This window comes from Gorilla gorilla, chromosome 1 (genome assembly GCF_029281585.2).
Source record: "Gorilla gorilla gorilla isolate KB3781 chromosome 1, NHGRI_mGorGor1-v2.1_pri, whole genome shotgun sequence".
In the NCBI taxonomy this organism is placed as follows: Eukaryota; Metazoa; Chordata; class Mammalia; order Primates; family Hominidae; genus Gorilla; species Gorilla gorilla.
In genome coordinates this window covers 173,925,377-173,951,362 of record NC_073224.2, presented here as the reverse complement: position 1 = coordinate 173,951,362, position 25,986 = coordinate 173,925,377, and the positions used below count along the sequence as shown (strand labels likewise).

The following is a 25,986-nucleotide window of genomic DNA, read 5'->3' as shown; positions in this document are numbered from 1 at the left end:
AAATTAGTATGCTGACATGATATTTTCTAAAACTGGGCCACATATGCATGGATTTCCTAAATAATCCTTCAAGAGAATAGAGCAGGAAATGAAGTGATATGCCCATTTGCAGTGTGGTATGGGGCTTCCTGAATGTATAAATGTGGAAGGCAGCAAGGTGGGGTTGGATACCAGTAATGCCAAGAACTTAATTTCAGCATTTCAATCACTGTGTACATCCTCAAAATGCCTTTCACTTTAATTTTGTGTAAATACGAATTGGATCCCGGGTTACCTTTTGCTTTAGAGATGAAAAAAATGTATTTACGTTTCCCACACAACTGCTAGGAATTAAAGTAGTGTGAAAACTCCACACAAATAAATAATACATTTAAAACTATTTTTAGAAGAGTAATTCAAAAAGACAGTAGTTTTGGGACATAGGCAACAAAAAGTCCCTTTTACCTAGGTTTCTTTGATTCAGAGATTCAGCATACGGATTTATGGAGACAGATTATATCCTCAACAAATTAAAGAATACAGGATATACATTGTTGTCTAATATAATATGAGGAAACTTTAAAATTTGTTTCCATGAATTCTATGTTCAATTGGAAATATATGTTCAATTGAGTATCAGTAGAAAAATCTATTGTTTTTACTAATGACTCAGCTGCTTAAATGATCTATTGTATCGGTGGCCAGTGGCAGGAAGGAGGCTCTGTGCAGTATTGTTGTAACCATGACATTAGTGACATCGTTTAGCAGAAATAGAATTTGGGACATTTGGAAAACAAAGCAGTGGCCTCTTGGCTCAACTTTGTGAGAACCTAGTAAATTCTAAGAAAGTATAATGGACAGTGTTGATTTCTCCATATATATTTAGTGATTTTACATGTATGCACACACACACACCTTCAATACATAAAGTATTTCATTTAAATTTACCTACTAATGTATGATATTCGCAATGCCCTATAGACTTTGGGAAGAATGTTAATCTTGTATTGCAAAACCATGCTCTACTTTAAAAGCAATGCCTCCAGATGTACAGCATACTTAACAGGGCCAAGAAAACATGTAACGTTGATTCTGTTCTGAGATACACCTTTGTTAAAAAGAATCCCTTCAGTTTTTCCTGTCTGACTAAAAATGATGAAAGGCAGGGTATCCTGAATGCCTGTGTTAGAACATCGAGGTATTGGAGATCCGTGAAGGAGCATCATCGTTACTATAGAAACAAATGCTGCCTCTGTCATGGACATCCAAAGGACAGACTGAAAAATGAGGAAGGGAAAAGCAATGGGAGGAAGAGGTGCCATGAAATGAGAATAAAGAAACTACACAGGAAGGACTGAATTAAGAAAAGAACAGCCTGAGGCAGAGTGGGGAATCTAGACACAGAAAATTCCCAGTGGAAATGTAAAAAACTGGATCACCACTTGGGTGGGTACAAAGAAATGATGACTTTTCTGTTTTTAAAAGTTAAATTTTCTTCTAAAGTATATGTATGTTTTTGCCTTTGGAACAACTTTTTGTATCCTGAAGTCTCTCTTATGGCACATGTATACATATGTAACAAACCTGCACGTTGTGCACATGTACCCTAAAACTTAAAGTATAATAATAATAAAATTAAAAAAATTAAATTTGAAAGAAAACAAAATAAGTGAAAGTATTGAAGATTGTGATAGAAAATGTATTTGGATAATGAGTATTAGAATCTGTGACAAGTCACTCGACCTCACCTTAAAATAGGGAAACTAGTAGCAACCTCATGATTATTGGGTCAGTATAGGAGAGAACCAAATTCAAACCCTGCTCCATGGAGTGAACATTTCTATTTTGGGGGAAAGATTAGGGAACGGAATCTGGGAATATAAATTATTCATTTTAGTATTTCAGAATGAAGAGAAAAGAGAAGATTTCTTTTCCTTTATTCCTCTCGCTGAAAAAGAATAATTTGTTCATGTTTGAAGCCTGTGAACAGAGGTAGAAAACATTTATTATATATACATAAATATACAATTAGATGACAGTTTACAAAGTGAATGAATAGATGCTATTAAAATGCTACTTTTGACCTTCAAAAATATCTCAAATAGGGTTGATATTATTTGGTTATTTGCTGATTTGGATAAATTGCCAAGCAGAATTTTATGTCAAGAATAGAAGATATAACATTTTTCTATAACATTTGATATGTTTTCTGGAAATGTTTACTTACAGATTATTATCACTCATGTATTGTGGTAGACAAGGTGATGTAGCATCCCGATACCTCTTAAAAGAAACACTTCCCAGCTCCTGCCTTTTTATCCAAAGTCATACTATTCACTCCTTAGGGCAGCCTACTTTCATAGCTGATGAAGGTTGGGGTATAAAGGTATGGCCATCTTCTGAGGTTCTGTTGGGTTTACCAAGGTGGTGGTGGGGCCTGCATTGAAGCTCAGCTTTTCTTCTGCCAGTCCTGCTTCTTCCTCGTCCCTTTCATTTGGTGAGTCCAACAAGACAGTTCTTAATAAACATCCTGCATGCTAAACTTCAATTCACAGTCTGATTTCTAGAGAACACAACTGGCATCATATACTTTACTATTACAAGTAAAGTATCATATGGATAAATATTTTCCATTTGAAATGTCCATAAAGTTTTACTTTTAAAATCAGTTTTCACATGTATGCATAGCTTCAGATTACCTGTACTATCCTTTAAAAATTCACAAAGAAAGCTAAAAATGCTTGCAAAAATTGTTAGCTCATGTTTTATATGCAGACTCTTAGTGACTAAGGAATTTTAAGAAAATATTTATAATGATAGGGTTTCAGGAGACCCTAGAGATCGCATCAAACCCACTTGTACAGATAACAAAGCTGGAGCCTAGAGGGCTAAGAGGACTCTTTCAAGGCCATGCCAGGGCTTAGAACACAAGAAGTCCTACTACTCCTTTAGCTTTCTGTGTTCAGGGACGGATTTTTTTTTTCTTTGGCCTTTCTTCTCTCTTTCTTTCCTCTTCTGTTTCTTTAACCTAATTTGCTTCCTCATGTTCGTAAGCCACAGCTGTTTCCCAGAACTGTGAAATCCTTTCCGAGAAATGATTAGGAGTGTGATGTGTGTAGGGTGGTATAGAGAGAGCACCTATAACTCCTGTAATTCTGTCAACTTGTAACTGTGCCTAAAATTGATCAAATTAGAGGGTGTTTTCTGAACCTCATGACACTAGCGGTTTTCCCAGATGAAGTGAATGTTACCCAGGTTTCCTCTGAGAATCCAGGAGGCAGGCTGATGGGCAGCTTCTTCATTTTACATTCAAGACTACACATTTGTACCTTCCTCCCATGAGCACAAAAAAAAGTATTCAATATTTCTTAGGCATTAGATGTAATAAAGTGTCATTAGGAGTTTTATAGTGTAGAAAAATGTATTATTTCTGAGCCCATTTTAGTCTTTCTATGTGGGAGACAGTGTATTTACTGCTAAACATGTCCTACAGTATATGGCCTGAATATATTCTGCAGTTATCTCATATCTAAGCAGGTATTTAATTAGTTGAGATCCATTTATCTTTCCTGAAATGCCTTAATAATATTTTATAACTCATTAGCATGTACAAAATACTTTTACGTATGTATATTAAATGTTTGTTGAATAAATTATACATGTTTTTATATTCAGACATTAGAAAAGAAAGTTATGTAATAATCTCACTTAATTTAAGCCTCAATCTATGAAGTAAATATTATCTTCTCCATTTTCCAATAAGAAATCTAAGAATCTGCAAGTTTAAGTTCTGATAACCACTGGCTTACAGCTTCTGTTTATCATGTCCCAGACATGTTCTAGGAGCTTTATGTGTATTAACTATTTCTTTGAACAACCCAGCTGAAGTTGGTACCATTATTATCGATGGCATTTTACAGTTGAGTACACTGAAACACAGAGAGATAGAGTAACCTGGCTAAGGTCACACAGTGGGTGAATGTTAGGAATGGGGGCTGGGCGCGGTGGCTTACTCCTGTAATCCCAGCACTTTGGGAGGCTGAGGCGGGCAGGATCACCTGAGGTTAGGAGTTCGAGATCAGCCTGACCAACATGGTGAAACCCCATCTCCACTAAAATACAAAAAATTGGCTGGGGGGTGGTGGCGGGTGCCTGTAATCCCAGCTACTTGGGAGGCTGAGGCAGGAGAATTGCTTGAACCCAGGAGGCAGAAGTAACAGTGAGCTGAGATCATGCCACTGCACTTCAGCCTGGGTGACAAGAAAGAAACTCCATCTCAATTAAAAAAATAATAATAATAATAAAAGGAATGGGATGCAGCCTAGGTAGGATGACCAACTCTCCTGGTTTGCTCAAGACTGAGGAGTTTCCCAGGACACAGGATTTTCAGTGCTCACACCATAACAGTCTCAGGTAAGTGGAACAGTTGGTCGGCCTAAATCCAGGTTGTGTGCTCAAGGACCTACACTTTTAAGCACCTAGCTCTTCTGTTTCTCATGCAGAAGGCGGTGGATCCAGGGTTTGAACCCTCATTGAGTGACTCTGAAGCTTGTGCTTTTATATTTCCATCATGTTGCCGTGATTTGTAGTTTAATACAAATATATCACAAAAAGTGATCATAGATTACTAACGTATAATATGTTTGGATAGGTAATCATATACCAAAGCCTTATACATTTAGTTAGACAGGAACATGCATTCAGATATTTGTCATGATTCTTTCGTAAACAGCTTTATTGGGGGATAATTGATAGCAAAAAAGCACATATTTTAGGTATACAATTTGGACATATGCATACACCCATGTAACAGTCACTATAACCAAGGTAAAAAACATATTTATCACCTCCAAAAGTTTTCTCATGCCCCCACCTTTTAGTAAGTTCTAGATATCTGTTCAACATAGTGCCTATATCTTGTGCTCTTTAAAAGTTGTTAGGAGAGTAGATCTCATGCTTTGATTCCTAATTGGCTTCGTCTCATTTGACAATTGGCTGTTTAATTTTTCTTACACTTCAGTTTCTCCCAAAAGCCTATTCCCTATTTTCCATAAGTTACTACAGACTTGTAGTACAGATTGATATTTTATTCTTCCCTTTCCCATAGGTCACTCCTGAATGATATCTTTCTCATGTGTACCGTACTTCAACTTCACTTTCCCTGATGGGTCTGAAATATATGATGTATACATTCAGTATCCACAGATGCCTGCCAGTTTCCTCTTCTGTCATGGTTCCTCCTTGACATGGCCTTATAGGCCCTTCCTTCTCAAAGTGTTATTGTTTCCCTAATCCCAACTCCTCACATCTCTTCAGTTTCATGACATCTTCCTATAATATTGTGCCGATAAAACTGCCTTCAGATTGGAGAGAAGGGAGAAATCAGTGTAAACTAGTGTTGTCATGGACACCTTTATAGAGGTGATATTAGTCAAACTGCGTTTTAACGAGTGCAAATGCGATTTAGATGAGCATCAGTAATATCAAAGTCTTGATTTTACTGATTTAGATTTGAAGGAAGATTACATCTAGGAACTAAGGAATATTAAATTAGTCTTTCTTTTTTATTTCATGAACTTAATCATGAGTGAACTACTAGCTGACTTATGCAATTTCTAGACTGTCTTTGAAGGCAGTGTTCTTAAATTGTGGAGGCACATGGTGCTTAATTGTATTGGAGGTTGGCTTTGCATTGTAAAGAGCATGTTTGCGTAACCCTTATCAGGTGAGTTACTTTTGGCTGGCATTTATTTAACTTCCTTGAGCCTTGATTATCTTTTGGCTAGCCAAACTTACCATGTAGAGTTGTTGTAAGAATAAAAATAGATAAAGGATTAATAAAATAGCTAGTTTAGTGCCTGGCACATAGTAGCTATTATTAGTCTTACCTAAAGAGTTGTTATTCTGTTCATGGATGAAAGCAATTGATTTTCTACTTCTTTCAATACTCTGATGAGATAACAAGTACATGAGAATGGATGACTGTGGTTAGTATTGTAGGTCAGGAATAAGAAATTATTTTTAAACTCATCCCACTCTTTCCCTCTATAGCAACTCCTTCTTTGTCTGGATTGAGATTTAAGTAGATGCTTTTCTCCAGTGCTTCAGTACTGAATGTTTAAGAATGCCAGGTATTTTAATTTAAAAGCATACTTTTTCATCAAAAATGATGCATTAAAAATATTAATGTTAACAGTAGATAAAATTTTGAGATATAAATATAGCACACTCTGAAAAAATTTTTCATTTAAGCATGTTGATATGTTAGATGTTAGATTGAGGTAGACAGAGGGTTTGTGATTACTTGTTTTGTCTACAAAAAGGTAGCTATCAGAAATGTTCAATATTGTTCAATATTGTTTACATTCATATTTCAACAGAACTACCACTTTTGGTAAATACCAATATGTGTAATATTTGCTGGCTACACTTCCCTAGAACAAAATTTATATTTTTTCCATGATTGATTTAACTTTATTATTTGAATATATCTTATAGTCAGGTATGTAGGTGATGCTTAATTTATTTATGCTACTAACTTTTTTAAATTTACTTATTGAACAGTGCTTTTCAGGCTAATGGGGCCTCTGGAGGCAATAAGAAATAGCTGGGAAAAATAGATGAAATGTTTCATTTTAATTTCAATTGTTATTTGCATGCAATTTATTTTCTTTCAGACCTTTTCTCTATTACAGAAGTTATTGGGGTTGGAGGGAGAGAAAGGCAACGAGAGAGAGATGTGTGTAAAATTGCCTTTCCTGGCTGTGGTCAGAAGGGTATATGACTGTGGAAGAATGGTCAGAGACATGCAATGCTAATTGCTTTGAAGGTGGAGGAAGGTGGCCAGGAGCCAAAGAATGAAGGCAGCATCTAGACATGGAGAAAGCAAGGAAATTTTATATCTATCTATCTATCTATCTATCTATCTATCTATCTATCTATCTATCTATCGATCTATCTATCTATCTATATCCTTACTTGGGAAGAAACTCTGTGGATGTGATAAAGATATGGAGCTTGAGATGGGTTATATGATTGCGATCAGTCTAATCACATGAATCTTTAAAAGTGGAAGACCTTTTATGCCTTTCCTGGCTGTGGTTAAAGAGAGGTGACTACAGAAGAATCATCAGAGAGATACAATATTAATGGCTTTGATGATGGAGGAATGTGATCATGAGTCAAGAAATGCAGGTCATGTTTGGAAGCTGGAAAAGGTAAGGAAGTAGATTCTCCCTTAGGGTTTCCAGAAAGGAACATATCCCTGCTGATACCTTGACTTTTCCCCAGTGAAACCTGTGTCATATTTCTGACCTCCATAAATGTAAGAGAATACATTTGTGTTGTTTAAGTCACTAACTTTGCAGTAATTTATGACAGAAGCAATAAAAACTAATACATGTGTACATTTCATATTGTATTGAAGGAAATAAATATATTTTTGTTGTTTTGAATGTATGTATATTCATCTCTAGCATAATCTGTAGTAATATAAGCTTAAATTATCATCCCCTACCCAAGACAAATTTATTTATAGGAGTCCCCAGTTTGGTGCACCATGAACTTGCATAGAGGGAACTCTTTCCTTATTTCAATGGATATTTACTGAGCACTTAGTATACACCAAGTGCTAAGTGCTGGATATACTGTAAATAATAATAGACATGTTTCCCACTCTTACTACATTATTGCAACATTAGTCATTACTAGTTCTGCCATTTTTTCTCAGTTTTGGATTGTGCTAAAAAGGAGGAAATACTAAAAGGTATTGTACTAAAAGAGTACTTGGATAAGGGCCTCTTTCTTTCTTGGTTTGCAGTTAGCACTGTTCCAACAGTATGATGACATAAACAATTTTTAAAGAATGGAAGCCTTTTTGAGGCTAATACATACTATATTCGTTCATTTTCATGCTGCTGATAAAGACATACATGAGACTGGGCAATTACAAAAGAAAGAGGTTTATTGGACTTACAGTTCCACATGGCTGGGAGGCTTCACAATCACTGGGGGAAGGTGAAAGGCAAGGAGGAGCAAGTCACGTCTTACATGGAAGGCAGCAGGCAAAGAGAGACCTTGTGCAGGGGAACTCCCATTTTTAAAACCATCAGATCTTGTGAAACTTATTAACTGTCACCAGAACAGCAAGGGAGAGACCTGCTCCCATGATTCAGTTATTTCCCACCGGGTCCCTCCTACAACATGTGGGAATTATGGGAGCTATAAGATGAAATTTGGGTGGGGACACAAAACCAAACCATATCATTCTGCCCCTGGCCCTTCCCAAATCTCATGTCTTCACATTTCAAAATCAATCATCCCTTCCCAACGGTCCCCCAAAGTCAACTCATTTCAGCATTAACTCAGAAGTCCACAGTTCACAAAGTCTCATCTGAGACAAGGCAAGTTCCTTTCGCCTATAAGCCTATAAAATCAAAAGCAAGCTAGTTACTTCCTAGATATAATGGGGGTACAGCTATTGGGTAAATACACCCATTCATAATGGGAGAAATTGGCCAAAACGAAGGGGCTACAGGCCCCATGTTAAGTCTGAAATCCAGCAGGGGAGTCAAATCTTAAAGCTCCCAAATGATCTCCTTTGACTTCATGTCTCACATCCAGGTCATGCTGATGGAAGAGGTGGGTTCCCATGGTATTGGGCAGCTCCACTCCTCTGGCTTTGCAGAGTGCAGCCTTCCTCCCAGCTGCTTTCATGGGTTAGCATTGAGTGTCTGTGGCTTTTCCAGGTGCATGGTGCAAGCTGTCAGTGGTTCTACCACTCTGTTGTCTAGAGGACGGTGTCCCTCTTCTCACAGCTCCAATAGGCAGTGCCCCAGTAGGGACTCTGTGTGGGGGCTCTGACTACACATTTCCCTTCTACACTGGCCTAGCAGAGGTTCTCCATGAGGGCCCTGCTCCTGCAGCAAACTTTTGCCTGAGCATGCAGGCATTTCCATACATCCTCTGAAGTCTAAGCAGAGGTTCCCAAACCTCAGTTATTGATGTCTGTGCACCTGCAGGCCCAACACCATGTGGAAGCTACCAAGGCTTAGGACTTGCACCCTCTGAAGCCATGGCCTGAGCTGTACCTTGGCCCCTTTTAGTCACGGCTGGAGAGGCTGGGATGCAGGGAACCAAGCCTAGGCTGCACACAGCACAGGGGGCCTGGGCCCAGGCCATGAAACCATTTTTTTCCCCCTAGACCTCCAGTAAAGGAGGGGGAGGGGCTGCCATGAAGATCTTCGAAATGCCCTGGAGCCATTTCTTCCATTGTCTTGGGGATTAACATTTGACTCCTCATTATTTACACAAATTTTTGTAGCTGGCTTGAATTTCTCCTCAGAATATGGGATTTTCTTTTCTATCACATTCTCAAGCTGCAAATTTTTTGAACTCTTATGCTCTGCATCCCTTGTAAAACTGAATGCCTTTAACAGCACCCAAGTCACCTCTTGAATGTTTTGCTGCTTAGAAATTTTTTCCACCATATACCCTCAATCATCCCTCTCAAATTCAAAGTTCCACAAATCTCTAGGGCAGAGGCAAAATGCCACCAGTCTCTTTGCTAAAACATAACAAGCATCACCTTTGCTCCAGTTCTCAACAGGTTCCTCATTTCCATCTGAGACCACCTCAGCCTGGACCTTACTGTTCATATCACTTTCCTCAAAGCCATTCAACAAGTCTCTAGGAAGTTCCAAGCCTTCCCACATTTTCCTGTCTTCTTCTGAGCCCACCAAACTGTTCCAACCTCTGCCTGTTACCCAGTTCCAAAGTCGCTTCCACATTTTCAGGTATCTTTTCAGCAGCCCCCCACTCTACTGGCACCAATTTGCTGTATTAGTCTGCTTTCATGCTGCTGATAAAGACATACTGGAGACTGGTCAATTTACAAAAGGAAGAAGTTTATTGGACTTACAGTTCCACATGGCTGGGGAGGCCTCACAATCATGGAGGTAGGTGAAAGGCACATTAAGTCACATCTCACATGAATGGCAGTTGGCAGAGAGCTTGTGCAGGGAAACTCTCATTTTGAAAACCATCAGATCTTGTGAGACGTATTCACTATCATGAGAATAACGCAGAAAAGACCTGCCCCCATGATTCAATAACCTCCCACTGGGTCCCTCCCCTAACATGTGGGAATTATGGAGGCCACATGCTGAAATTTGGGTGAGGACACAGAGCAAAATCATATCACATATATATTCAGGTATCTTAATATTTTCTCATATAACATGGGATCAAAAGAGAGCTTATTTTCTTTGGCTATATCACATTGTTTTTAAGATACCTCTTATAGTGGAACCCCTGAGAATTTAAAACAATTTCTGGCCAAAATGGCAGTAACCAAGGAAAAAGCTCAGTTAGAATTCCAAGTCCATACACATTTGGAATCCAACCCTGACTTCAAAAACAGTTTTTAAGTAAGTCATTCTGTGAAAATTAAATTATAAATGACCCATATGTAAAGATTAATTCTTTAACTACTATAGCATAGCATGCCGCCTGGATGTTAACAGCTCTTATTTGTTTCAGAAGGGACTTCAGGCAACAATTTATATCTTGTGGTTTTCAATCTGGCTTCATTTGTCACCGAGTTGTGAAGCTTCAGGATTAAATTTTGTAGGGCTAGTGAACACAGACTCTTTATCAAATATTCTTGACTATTACTAACTCTTTCGGTATTGTGCAAAAAGTAGAAAGAAAAATACATAGGACCAAAATATCAAGGAGTTTTTACTTGCTGTAAAATTCTTCCCATATTTAAAATACATAGTACAATACCTGTTTTTTCCTTATAGGAACATTCAGAAAAATGTAGCACTCTTTATCTGCTTTCCAATGTGGTGGTCATTAGCCAGACATGTGAATATTGAATGCTTAGATTATGGTTGTCCAAACTGTTTACACGTGTAAAATACACACTGGATTTTGAAGATTTAGTATAAGATGAAAACATTTAAAATATATCATAACACACTTTGTATGGATTACATGCTGAAATTGTAATATTTTGATATGTTTGGCTAAGTAAGATATATTGTTGAAGTTAGTATTGCCCATTTCTTTTTACTTGTTTTAAAACATAGCTACTAAAAAATTTATAATTCTAAGTGTGCTTTGCTTCTGTGACTCACGTATTTCGGTTGAACAGTGCTGTTTTAGGTGTTAAGTTAGTTATTCCAATTGTAGGAAAATACAGGGAACCATGTTTGGATTCTTAAATATGAAGTGTGAAGTCAGTGTCTCCTGCCTTGTGAAGCCACTCCTGCTTGGTCCTTCTCTTCTTCCTGAGTCTGGTGTTTCAGTGGGGGTATCTTTCTTGTAAAGAGAGAGAAAAATAGGTGTAATACATATAAGAAAATGATTAGAATGTCATTGAATGTCATCAAAAGAAGTGAATAAAATTGAGAAAGAAGAGTGGGCAGCATATTTATTCTGTCAGCTATAACTATGTTCTTTGTCCTTTTTCAGGGAATCTCTAGAACACGTTCTTTGAAAATGAGAAAGATAGCCTGTTTATTCACCAGATAAAGATTACATGTGGTCTTTAGCAAGAAACATGAACTCAGGAGGATGACAGATTTTAACCTTAATTTGAATGGAAGGGAAGCATTGTATAAGAAGGATTAAATAATGTGACTTCACACTGTCTTCATACTAGATAATAACTGAAAACTGATTGGCAACATAACATTTATTATTTTCCCTGTAATACTGTTATTAGAACACAGGAAAGTGGTTATCCAAATGCCCATGCTTTCTAAAAAAGAAACCAAACGTCTGATGTCTGGATATGAGTTCAGACTATCTTTCCACTAAGAGTAAAGACTTCTCGGTTTCATGAAGGACAGGCTGGTGAAAGGCAAAAAGACCACCTATAAAATGGATACAGAGAGAGAAGATCGAATCATAAAGTCTCTAAGCCTTTGTCCAATTATGAGATATTTTTCTTTTGTTTCAAGACTTTATTGAAGTTCTGTGAGCTACACTCATTGTGTAAAATTGATAAAGGTTAATATTACCATCTAATCTGTTGAATATTATTTTATTTAAACTGATATACCAAAGGAAATCATGAGCTTTGTGTTAGCAAAAGGGAGAGATTTTCAGTATTCTCTTACTGCTTACAAATAACTGTTTTATCACACACCAGGCCTGTCAGTGGGTGGAGAGCAAGGGGAGGGAGAGCATTAGGACAAATACCTAATGCATGCGGAGGTTAAAACCTAGATGATGGGTTGATAGGTGTAGCAAACCACCATGGCACATGTATACCTATGTAACAAACCTGCACATTCTGCACATGTATCCCAGAACTTAAAGTAAAATAAAAAATAATAAAAAGTTCTTAATTATCTCCAGGGAGAGAGGGACATAATTGTGAGGTTCATAAAGAAGCAAATTAAAAGTGATCATACTTGATTTCCCAAATGGATCTTTGCTTGTTTTAGGAGCAAGGATAAGAGGTTGCTTATACACCTAGTTTTGCAAAAGGTTGAATACTTTAGCCATCTTAGCATTTAAATGTTGCTGATATTCTATATCCCGAGCCAGGGAAAAGAGATTCTGACTAAGCAAGAAAATCCGAACACTGAAATACCTTAGTTAAAATGAAAAGCAGGAACTACTCTGGGTTTCTTTACAAAATGCATTTTTTCCTCTACAAATAAACTCATTGGTGCTAATCTTGTAAACAGTGGTAACTATGGCACCTAAATAAAAATGGCACTTTATTTCGTTAGCATCATGGAGGGTTTATAGGAGATTACTTTGAAAGATACTCAGGGAGACAACTTGGGGATTCTGTATAACTCTCTTAAAAGAATTCAGAATGCTCTCAGATGGTAGAGGAAATTAGGCTTTTTCTGCATGACTTCAAGTGAATTAGGAAGAAGAAAAAATGTAGAAGGAGAAGGAAATTTTGTTCAAGTTTACCAAAGAGCTTCCCAACAAATAGAGATTATAGTGAAATTGGTGGCATTTGGAAGCCCTAAAAGTTCAGCTATGAAATAAAGTGTAAAGCAGAGGATTGAAAATTGCTGTAAGGTATACTAGAGCAGAATTTCAGCCTTTGGTAGAAATTAGGTAGGATGCTAGGCAAGCTGACCTTCAAAGACCCTTCAATGCTAAAATTCTATGAAAAGCAATGATTGATTTGTGTCAGTTTTCTAAAAAGAAACTTTCAGTATCTGTATTGCATTAAGTATTGCAAATCCAAATGAAATGCATTATTATTTAAAATTGTTGACCATTTTAATACAATTCATTGTGCTCTCTTTCACATCCCTCTTTAGTGCAGTGAAGAACATGCTTATTAGTATGGATCCTCATGTTCCAGAAGAGTCCTTTTTCTGAGTGGTAAATGAAACATGTTGGTGTCTCTGCAGCAATCCCAAATACAACATAGCCTGGTAGCTGGTGGTACTGCTGGTACTGCTTGTCTCTAGCTTGACCATATTATTAAAACATTGATCAGCAATGGCCTCATGTAGCTTATTTGCACACAGCGGCCCCATAGTAGATATCATTTGTTTCATGCCCTAGTGGTTTTGCCCAATGAGTAGTTTAAAAGACACTAAACTTAAAATCCTCACAGCACTGCAAAGATGGGAATTTGTCTCTAGTTTCTTACTCAGTTGGAATGACAAAAGGTTAGAGCAAAAAGAGGAGGTGAATATTATTTACTTCAGTGGTTCTAAACCCTGGCTATCCTTTAGAATTGAAGAGTAAAAAATAATTACCAGAGTCTGGGCCCCCTACTTAGGGATTCTGATATAATTTATCTACAGTGGGTGCTGGGCTCTGGTATTTTTTGACAGCTCCCCAGGTAATTCTAATGTGAAGCCAAGGTTGGGAAACACTAGTCTTTTCTAATCTTTTTCTTATTATACTTTGTTTTATTTTTTAAATTGACACATAATAATTATACATGTTTATGGAGTACATAGTGACGTTTTAGTACATATGTAAAGATCAGATTGGTGTCATTAGCAGAACCATCATCTCAAACATTTATCATTTCTTTATGTTGGGAATATTCAATATCCCAACAGTTAGGGAACTGTTGTATCTTCTCTTTTTAAATCAAATTTAAACACTTTATAAGTAATGGAAAGAAATTCTTTATTCCAACAATTGAATCACTGAGCCAATATAAATTTCTAGAGAGACATTTTGAATTGGATCTTTTTGGAAGAGATAGTGAAACAGTCTTCCCCAGGAAGCATTGCCACCTCTCTCTCTAAGGTAACATGACAGTCTCAGAGGTGATGAATGTCTCCTTGAAGTAAGAGCACTAAAGGTATAAGGAAAAGACTGCTCTTTCCTGCCTTCAAACCTTTGCACCTACCATGCCATCGGACTGGCATGTTCTTTTCTCACTTTAGATTGGAGAATGCCTATTCATTTTTAAAAATCCCATGCCACTATCATTGTCCCTAAAGTCTTTCTTAATGTCTTCCAGGAAGTATTAGCTGCTTCCCTCATCTGCATACTCAGTTCATATCTCTCCTATTGGACATATTCCCAGTTGTACAATTTATTTACTCACACATAAAAATCTGAACTCTTTAAAGCTAGACACCCCACCTAGTACTAACCTATTGGTGTGTTTTCTAGTATAGTTAATGACATGTATTATGCACTCAAGAAAAGTTTATTAAAATAAAATAAATAATTGGGTTGGTGCATGAATGAGTGAGTGTAAGTGAAGTTGCAAATATTCTTGCTCTCACTAGAGAAGCTGAAAGAGATTGATTGAATAAACATAAAAACCATAGGTTTCTGCCTTGAATCGTTAAGTACAAAGTATACAAAGAATGTCCCAAGAATCCTCCTTTGATATACAATAAAAACATCTAACATCTTAGGCCCTGGTATCGAAGACTGTATAAAAAAGCATGGGGAAGGACCCTCATGAACTGGTTATGTCACCCTGTTTCCTAGCAAAATGCTGTGGAAGATGACATTTTAGCAGTTGTGATAATAAGACTTTATTTTTCAAAGTATCCAATAATGTAAACTGAGTTATGAAAGTCTGGAATCCAGAAACATATGATCTACAGTCTTCTGGCTGGTTTTCTAACTGTGAATTTAAGAGTAGCTGGAACCTTTTTCCTACACACTGGCTATGACCTTGCACTTCCTAAGGAACCAAACTGTCTTTATACTACTTATCCTGGTTGCTTTTCCAACCCTTAAAATCTCGAGTCCTGAGAAAAATTATTTAAGTCCTTGTTCAATAGATCCAGTCAACTGCTATACTTACAACATAAAGAAGATAAGAAGCTGAGAGAAGAAGAAAAGAAGCCTCCTGAGAGGTGGCCAGGTGTTCATGAGCAAGTCTGGCCACCTCTCAGGTTGTAGTCATGTGACATCTATCATTTATTTCTGGCGTACTCCAGCTTCCTTTCCCCTGGGTATCACCATATCGACCACTTATGCTGCCCCACTGTCCCAGGAACCCCCTAGCTTTAGTTCTATCTGTCTAAAATACTATTATGAACATATGATTTATTTTGTATTCTCTCAAGTCTTTTAAAAACTTAGGTTATAATCAGAATAGAGCAATTTTTTAAATTAACATTGGGTAAAATAGTTTCTTTTTCTCCTTTTGATATGTTCGTTTCTTAAATTTAAAAGTAGGAAATGTCTAAATGTGTTCAAATAAACGAATGATCAAGGCCAAAATCAGAAGCAGGTTTTATATTTTATGGAAGGTACTTTTGCGTAAAAGAATCCATAAAGAACATCCAGTATGTTTTCTCTGAGTCCTCTGAAATGAACAGGTGCTTTCCTATTTAGTTAGACCTCTCACTACTGAACATTATAATAATGTTTGGGAAAGATCAGAATTAACAATGAGTCAGTGAGTTACCCAAAATTGAGTCAGTGCTTTTCTTCAGAGAGTAATAAGATGTGAACAAAAACTGAGGTATGATTAAACGGAAGTAGATTTTCATACACTTCAATATTACTTATATTTTAGGTTTCGCTCAAGTTTTTCTTAGCCTTTACCAGCAAAAATAGAATTTGCTTCCAATGGTGCTAATGAAGTGTTGTCAATGAAGGAATTACAGAGGTATAGTCAAGGTAAGGGACAAAGCCAGGGTTGATGCAATGCCAAGAAGCTAATGACAGTGGGAAGCCTAGGTCTGAAAAAGTAAAGGTGCAGAAAGTAAAACAGAGTTACTGGGGCAGGAGCTGATGCAGAAGAGAAGGGCCACTCAATGGAGCTGTGGAAATGGAAGTCACTAGCTGTTCTGCATTACTAAAAAAATAAAGAAATGAGGAAAAACAAGAAAAGGAAAAAAAGGAGGCAGTCCAGAGATAGAGAGGGATACAGAATAAATAGCTATGGTCTGTCTCTCTTTTGCCCTCCAATTTCTTGCTGGTATTTACTGTTAGCCAAATGAAAGCCAAGTGGAGCTTCCTCCTTAGCCCATTTACCAGTAGAGTTCTCATTGACTCTTTTCCTCAGGGCTGTTTTCCTGGACTCTGAAGTCTAATGTTTCCTGATACCTCTATGGAAACTTAGGGTTGCAGTGTGTTTTACTGAATTCTTGGACACTGCACTTTGCTTTCCCATCTTTATTAGAATGCTATATCTTATGTTTTAACTTGAGTGCCAACTCTTAACTATTAGTAGCATTTACTAAAAAATATTCTGAATGAGCTTTATGTCTTTGATATTTCTTGCCAAATCAGAGGTTAAAAAGATAAAAAAGTTTCAGAAACTTTATAGTCTTTTCCCCTAAACTATATTATTGCTTTTCTCATTTTATAACTCTGCAACATGAATTTGGCTATAAAATAAAAATTTCGTTACTTTTAAATAATAAATACAAAATTACTGTTTTCTTATTCTTGCTATGTAAACATTTCTATGTACTTCTTTAGATTTCTGCATCAAACTTTTTCTTTCAAGATGTTAAATCAAAGGCCAGAATTTGCTTAGAGGTAGATTTATAAATAATGTATTAAATTAATTTTTTAAACATCAAAGAAATCTCTTATGGTATTATTAATGAAATTGGAATTAAAGATTGAAATCAACTAGTTCTTAGTTAACATCAATCTTTATCAATTCATCTATTCATTCATTCATGGAGCTAAATATTTATTGAGTGGTTATTACCATATGTCATTGAATGTAAGTTGCCATCAATTTTAAGTAGCATCCTGATTTCAGAAACATTAACATGTAAAAAAATGCATACTTTAGAATTAATGAATAATATGTGTGGTGGGTGTATTTCAATTTAGAATAACTTATGGTTGGGAAATAGCTTATGATCTAGAATTGATAACCAAAGGCAAGCAAAACAAAACAAAACCGGATTACTGGAGTTTCAGTTGTCATTTTTATACGTTGCTTTTCTTTTTTCAATAAGTCTGTTTATGTCTTGAATGCGGGAACTGTATTGTACTTCTTTGACTTTCTCTGTGGTGTGATTACAAAATGTAATCATAGAATGTTAGTTACGGAAGAGACTTTGGTGATCATTTAGTCATCTAGTGCAACTTCCTCATTTATAGAAGAAGGAATCAGAGAAGGGCTAACTTGCCTGATCACCTAGCTAGTTAGTAGCAGAGTGAATGAACACTGAAATTCAGTTCTCAAATTCTTGTTCCAGTGTTTTATCTATTATTATACAATGTAGGTTTTAAGAGTAGATATCAGTAAATATACATATGCATGTTGTACGCTTACCGAGTTCATAATTAACTCCAATATTAGTCCTCCGCTTAGGTGCTAGGGTTTTACTTTTATTTAACTGTAGTACAAAAAGGCTTAGTGGTATCTTTTGTCATCTTTAGATATATACATGTGTTAGTAGTAGGTTTTACTTTAGCAAAACTTCATCCATTTCCTGTTATATTAAATGGCTCATTCAGTCTTCTTTTGGGTGCTTTTGTTCTTCCTTCTAGTAACAAAAATTATAACTTAGAAAAATATATAAATAATTTATATGTATTTGTATATTTAAAAATAGAATATGTATCGTTTGATCTTTCAGTATTCATTCAATCCTTATCAAGCACTTAATTTTTAATTTCTGTGATGAGTGTTTTCATATAATTTATGTAATTTTGTTGCACTTAGTAATGAGATAGTCCCTACCCCCAGCCTCCTCCATCCCCTACGTTACCTAAATTAACTAGTATACATTTTTTAGTCATGTAGATACAGAAAAAGCTTGCCCTGAAGCTTTGCAGATTTGGTGAGTAGTATTTATTATGCAAATTTCCTAAGTGTTCAAAGATAAGTTATTTTCCAGCATTTCCAGTAGGAAATGATTGGTAGTGTTTCTGTTGAGTACACAAAGCTGATTTCGCCTTTGAATTTAACTACCACACTTTAGCACCGGCTCTATTGAAATGTTAATGCACATGTGACGTGCCAACATTTAGAAAAATGTAAATAAAATTGGAAAGTTCCAGGTGAATTTATATGTTCCCTAAAAGCTGCAGAATATAATTACTTTTTGACTTTCTTCATTCTGGCTTTAAAGTTATAGTTTCATGTTCATTTCTGCTTTTCAACACCTTGTATCTTATGTCTCATTCACCCTTCCTCACTAATCTCCTGAAGGCATAGCACATGAAGCCTATTATTTAAGAATGTTGGCTTTTTAGTTTCAAAGGTTTAAATATGAATCTTGGCTCAGACTTCTAACTAGCGATGTGATTTTAGGTATGTTACTTGATCTTCTTAGACTTAGTTCTTATATATGTAGAATATTAAAAAGATTAAAACCTCACAAGATTATTCTGAACATTCAGCAGGAAAAGTAATATAATCTTTTTTGGTTCAGAGCAGTTTTAGATACATTTAAGCTGATATTTTTATTTTGTAATATTCACACAACAAAAAGTAGATTGCTGAAGCTAAGAAACCTATAAGACACAGCAACCACATTTTCTTAATCCAGTCTATCATTTATGGACATTTGGGTTCGTTCCAAGTCTTTGCTATTGTGAACAGTGCCTCAGTAAACATACGTGTGCATGTGTCTTTATAGTAGCATGATTTATAATCCTTTGGGTATATACCCAGTAATGGGATGGCTGGGTCAAATGGTATTTCTAGTTCTAGATCCCTGAGGAATCACCACACTGACTTCCACAATGGTTGAACTAGTTTACAGTCCCACCAACAGTGTAAAAGTGTTCCTATTTCTCCACATCCTCTCCAGCACCTGTTGTTTCCTGACTTTTTAATGATTGCCATTCTAACTGGTGTGAGATGGTATCTCATTGTGGTTTTGATTTGCATTCTCTGATGGCCAGTGATGATGAGCATTTTTTCATGTGTTTTTTGGCTGCATAAATGTCTTCTTTTGAGAAGTGTCCGTTCATATCCTTTGCCCACTTGTTGATGGGGTTGTCTGTTTTTTTCTTGTAAATTGGTTTGAGTTCATTGTAGATTCTGGATATTAGCCCTTTGTCAGATGAGTAGATTGCAAAAATTTTCTCCCATTCTGTAGGTTGCCTGTTCACTCTGATGGTAGTTTCTTTTCCTGTGCAGAAGTTCTTTAGTTTAATTAGACCCCATTTGTCAATTTTGGCTTTTATTGGCATTGCTTTTGGTGTTTTAGACATGAAGTCCTTGCCCATGCCTATGTCCTATGTCCTGAATGGTACTGCCTAGGTTTTCTTCTAGGGTTTTTATGGTTTTAGGTCTAACATTTAAGTCTTTAATCCATCTTGAATTAATTTTTCACTCATAGGTGGGAATTGAACAATGAGAACACATGGACACAGGAAGGAGAACATCACACACCAGGGACTGTTGTGGGGTGGGGGGAGGGGGAGAGATAGCATTAGGAGGTATACCAAATGCTAAATGACGAGTTAATGGGTGCAGCACACCAACATGGCACATGTATACATATGTAACAAACCTGCACGTTGTGCACATGTACCCTAAAACTTAAAGTATAATGATAATAAAATTTAAAAAAAAAAGACACAGCAACCAAACATCAGTGCCTTGGGGGAGCTATATGTATAATTGTTCTCACTTCCCTGAAAAGCCAGGAAGACAACACAACTTGGAGAACTATCACTGAAGGAATAGCACAGAGCAGAAATACAACTCAAAACCAGCGAAGCTATTCCCAGGGATACAGAGAAAGAGTCTGCAAGCATTTTGCAAAGCAGGCACTGAAAGAGAAAAAACTTCCTTGGAGAGCTGTGTAGCAGATATTAGAATTAACCAATAGATAGAAATATAGAAACAGAATTGATGAAGAATTGATAAGATTTTGAGAGAAATGACATCACATTTTTAAAATTCAAAATGCAGTGAACCCCTACCCATTTAAAAATTTATATTTTAACATTCCTGAATTTGGAATTGATTAATGTCCTGTCTTCCCCCATCAAATTGATTTTCTGTCTTATAATCAAGTCATAATCCTGGATTGGGGCAATAAAATAATACATGCTTTGCTATATTAACTAATACACTTTGAACAATTGCAGATGAAAATATAAAAAAATTCTTCTCATTTAAATATAATCGCTCACACAAACACACTTTTATATAAGGCCATTACAATATAGACAGAAATGGGATATAGAATATAATGAGACACTGAAGAAGAGTAATCTGGGGTCATGGAAAAGGAAGATCCAAATGAGATCATTTTTCTTTGCTTTGATCAATTCCTTAATTGTACAACTACAAATCTGTTATTTATGGTTTGTAACAGATAGGTACATGTTCAGTTCACTCTTTGGTTAACTGTAGGTAAGTGTCACCTCACAGTGTGGCTAAATCACTTCGAATTGAATTTTTTGTTGTCTTCATAAAGTCCTGAATTAGAAGAATTCCATTCTTCTATGAGACACAGATACTAAATAAAGCTTTAAATTGCAAGTAAGAATTATTTGACAAAGAGAACAGGCTGTGGCCATTCTAAGAATGGTTTCCAGATAAGCCTATTTCTGTTCGGTAACTGTGTTAACACCCTGCTGTGTTCTTACATGGTCCTCTATTGTGTATTTTAACCTGGGCATTGAAGTGCATCAGCAAAGTCTGACCAATAACTCCAATTGACTTTTCCAATCATGTTCCCATTATTGAGTCTTTGACATCCAAGGAAAGCATGTCTTTCTCTGAGCATCCTCTGTTTCTTTTTGTCTCTTATTATGCCACTCATAAAGCTTCGTTTATTGTGAAATACCCTCCTTGACTTATCTCTATAGGATGAAATCCTAACCAAACTTCAAAGCAAATCTCAAATTGTCACTATCCAATAAGACGAATTGATTATCACAATATTAATTTCTTTTCTCAGCTCTTCCATAGCATATGATTATACTTCTGCCTTTAGCATTTTCTACAGTTAGTTTTTCATTATACTATTTTCTAGATTTATGGCTCTGATTATCTACAGTTCTGTCTTTCCCAGTAGAGGTCACACATTTATTGAGCACATACTATATTTGGAATTAGCAGTGTAGAAATGAGATGGCCATATTCCTTGCTTTCTCAGATCTCAAGTCTACTGAGGACATAAAAAGGATAATCTCTAAAATGGAATATTGGTACCATTATAGATAATAATAGGGTGTCATGGAGCTAGGAAATAATGTGGGCCTGGGTCAGAAAAAACTTCCTGGAGGAAATGAAAACTCTGTAAATTGGCCCTTCATTGTATCTCTCACTTAAACCATTTTGGGTGGAATTATGTTTCCTGTGAATCCTTAACTTATATTTACGATTACAAAAAATAAGATTTACTCGTTTTTGATTCTTTATGTAAAGCTCTGTTATAATATTCCTTCCATGCTTCCTTATATTTACATGTATGTGCAAGTGTGTGCATGTGCATGTGTCTACTATGTATTTTTGTGTTTGTTCATCGAGGGGGACTTTGAAATCTTGATCAGGGTATACACAGTTTTTCTTTACACTTGTTACTCTGAAATTATCTGTTTCACATTCATGCATTTTTACAAGGCTCTGAATTCTTTTTGGGCAAGTGCCACCACCTTCTCATAATCATAGCCACAGGTGGCCAGCTCATATAGGGCAGGCACCCTGTAAATGTGTTGAGCTAGATTGATTAATGTGTCTATATGCATTTTTTTTTCCTCAGGAGAAAAAGGTCTGTTGAAATCTTTAGTTGGAATATGTGAATATTCTTGTTACTATATATAGTCTGTAACTATATGGAGGAAAAGCTTTGAGGGTGGAAGAGACATTTGCAAGCTGGAGAAAAAAGAATGTGTCAGTATATGAGGGAATGGTAGAGGGAAAAGTAGATGGAGTGGGAAGCTGGGGGCGGTGAAAGGTGGTAAAGTGAGACACTAAGTGACAATAAACCATTTAAAAATAATTTGTCCCAAAGTTCTGGCTATTCTGAATTCATCTTTGCTGAGAAATTTTACATTTTTGGCTCACCTTTTGGGAAGGTGGAGATTTAGGCTAGGGAAAAAGTAGACAAGTACAAGTTTCCATGGAAACAATTACCATAAAATATCGACCAACAAAGATATTAGGAAGCAGGAAAGGAAAGAGAAAAAAGCAGGAAAGAGATAGTTGCCATGGAAACATGGACAATCAGAGACATGCACTTGAAGTGATTCTTTCCTATTTATTTTAGCTAAATACCTGATTAAAATTGTTATACTTTAGTTTGTGGTTTATTTTTAAATATTCATAAAGATTTGTTTAAGAACATGTTTTTCTATCTTGGTAAGTTATAAATTCACAGGAATTCAGGGAATATCCTTTTATTTTGATTGGATATGACATCATTTTATTGATTACAAAATCCATTTAAAATATGGCATTTAATATATAAGCTATGAAAGCATTATTTTATAAAAATGACTTTTTAAAATTTACTCTTTCTTCAGAGTAAATGATGTTAATAATTTTTCTTAATGAATGTTAACATTTTTCTTAATGAAGTTTAAATTATTGCTTTTAATTTGCATTGACTAGCAGCATAAAATATTCTAATAATATTAAGAGAGGGTCATTCCAAGCATTTTGATACAATAAAAGCAGGCTCACTTTTTCTCCAAACAATTTTGTATGACTTAAATTTTGAGATCCTTTTTAGGTTTACAATTTTATTTTGGTTATTTTGGCTGTCCACTTACTATATAGACATGAAGGAGTTACTATTAAAGACAACATATCTGTAGTGGATAATTATATAAAGATTAGATGATTCAAAAATGTCCCATCTATAGATAAATGCAACTCAGAGAAATTTGGATTGATAAAGCAGAATATTAAACTCCAATGTTGGCTATAAATTTGTAGGATTCAATTTTAAAGTTCCCTTTGAAGAGTACTTTGGGAATATATTCTGAAATGATTTCTTATTTTTTCATTGCTGTAAGACTGAAATGTAAGGAGCTTACATCATTTCCCACCAGATACTGATAGGAACTTAAGTATTCCCTTAAGTGTTAACTTAAATTGAATTACCTTTTTTGAGAATTACTTTCCCCTCCTGGCTGTCACCTCTTGTCATCTTCTTTGGCATACAGAGTTCAGCATTCTAAAAGAGGAGCATGTAGACCTCCTGTGGACAGCTTCCCTGTTATGACAGATTTTTTGTATCTTAAAAAGTAGCTTCTTTAGATGCTGTAAGACTACGTGTTATCGATAACCTTTGCAAAATAAAGCATGTTGATTTTTCAGACTCTGTGGGCAACTAAAAAGCCCTTTTGTTTTCTTAAGGTCATAGAACTTTATAGGTAGGAGGAACTTAGAGGTTAATTTGTACAACTCTTTAATTTTAAAGCGGGAAAATTTGAGGTACAAAGAGCCTAGGTGACATGCTGAAGGCCATGTCGCCTGTTTGTCAGTTTAGTGTTCTCTTCACAGCACCAGTACATCTCCAAGACATGGCTTGGCTATGTTTTAGCCTACACATTCATCTCTCTTAATCTACCCCTAAGCCGCCACACATACATGTACACACATAAACCGCTCACTATGCACAGGAAGCTTTAAGCCAAATCATTCGCTGCATGCTTCTCCTATAATGAAAATTCTGAAGGTCCATGAATACCATGTAGGCTGCTTAAGAAATAATGAGCAAGCATTGAAGTAAAAGAGTGGTGTCCTTATTTCTAAATAGAATTACCCTTCCCCTCCAAAAGATACACATCCACATCATTATCAAGTGTAAAAGACAGCTGATTTCCAAAATCATTTGATTTGGACTTTCCTTCTCTTTTCTTAGTGCTAACATTTTTCACCCATGTTGCTAACATTTTTTAAAATGTGTGGATATTTCCTTATAACTTCTCTAAGAGAAATTCTATTACTAAAATGCTTTTACCAATTTTAGTTTGTAGACTTAACATTTCTGGGGGAAAGGAGTGCAAGCAGCTAGGTGGCCCTCCAGACTACTAACAAGCTGGAGAGTGGAGTTTTCCCTGTTAAAGAGTGACTATGGCTGTTTTGAGAATCTTGGTGCCTATACAATGCAGCCTTTCAAAATGGTTCCCACATGGCCAACTCACTAGGATTCTCTGTCTTTCCACTCTAGCTTAGTTATTAAATTACACAGAATTATTCAGGTATTTAGTCCTAAATACCTGCTCTGTTCTAGGTAACCTGCTAGGTTCTAGGAACATCAAGGCAAATCATATATGGTCCTTGTCCTGGAATTTTTTCAGTCTAGTGGGGATCAAAGTGGAACAAATAGAAAATAAAGTGTAATACATTGCCACAATAGAAATGGGATCTCAGAGCAAACACCCCTAATGCACATCTGTGGAAACTGTAGGATTGATGAAGGTGGAGGTGAAGTAAACAAACAAAATTTAAACAGCAAAGAAAAAAAATCCCACTTCTCTAACACAAGTTGTATTCGGCCTTTAGCCCTTTTTTTTTTTTTTACATTTAGCCAGTTCCTTATAGAAACATATTTGCCATTGTACAGTGATTTGACAATGCCTTCTCTGTGGTTTGATGGCCAGGCCTGCCGGATCTTGTGATTCTCTGGGACAGGGATTGTGTCCTGCTGTGTCTGCTGTGAATTGGTGTGCCCAACAGATTGAACCCTTCCATGGCACATCTACGCACCTTTCTTTACAATGTCACCTAGTACTTAAGAGCAATCTGTGGGATTAGGCAGATCTGTGTTCGATTTGAGGCTTTACCGCAAACTGTCTACATTATCTTGGGCAATGAGACTTTATTTCTTCAAACCTATTTCATGTTATTATGGTGAGAATTCAATGAGACAGTGTTGGCAAAAGTTTTAGAAGAGTACCTAGACAGGAAAGTCTCAATAATATGTCAAGTGCTTTATGATGACACGTATGACTATAGAAGGGATGGGGAAACTAGGTACTAGCAGTCTTAGGAGCCCAGCTCTGTACACCCAGCTCATATCACCCTCCTCCACTCTCTCTTGTCCCACCTCCCTTTCCTTCCTTGGCATGTGGTGATGCAACTGTGTCTCCCCCTTGTGCTTTTTGAAAAAAAAATATTTGCCGCCAGCTCCAAGTTTTAGTTGGCAACAAATCCGATAGTAAACCAGATAACGTGCTTCTCTCTAAAGTAAATATAAACTGTATCAATAGAAATGTAGTTTTCGGAACTCTGGAAATTCTTCTCTGGCACCCTTGTGGACCATATTTGAACACTTAGCCTAGTTTCAGATGCTGCCTCTAAGGACATTAACAAACAAGAATGAATCCTAGGAAGGGTGTGTCTATTACTTAATGGTATGAAAACCATATCATAGAAGAAAAAAGTTCAAAGATATAGAGATAATAGTGTGGAAAGGAGTAGACCCAGGGTATATGAGAGCTAAATTTAATACAGATAGGGCTTTAATGTCGAGTGCAGTGTTCCTTGGGAACTTCAAGGCTGGAATCCCTCAGCCATTGCTTATATGTTTTGAGCACTGTAATTCGATAGGTGGATAGCACCTGATCTTCAGGCAGGCAATCTTACCCATTTCAGGCTCACTAGCTGTGTCAGAGAAGGTTGTGGAAATGTGATTGCTC

General features: G+C 36.3%; 1 protein-coding gene and 1 long non-coding RNA gene across 3 annotated transcripts in view; both read left to right on the top strand.

Annotated features, from left to right (window-relative positions):
• PDE4B (phosphodiesterase 4B) overlaps positions 1–25,986 on the top strand; it is a 582,824-nt gene that overhangs the window by 257,064 nt on the left and 299,774 nt on the right. The gene's annotated exons all lie outside the window — the stretch shown is intronic.
• On the top strand, positions 787–13,465 carry LOC134757131 (uncharacterized). Its single transcript, XR_010130782.1, has 2 exons — positions 787–1,425; positions 11,458–13,465. It is a non-coding gene; the product is annotated as an uncharacterized lncRNA (long non-coding RNA).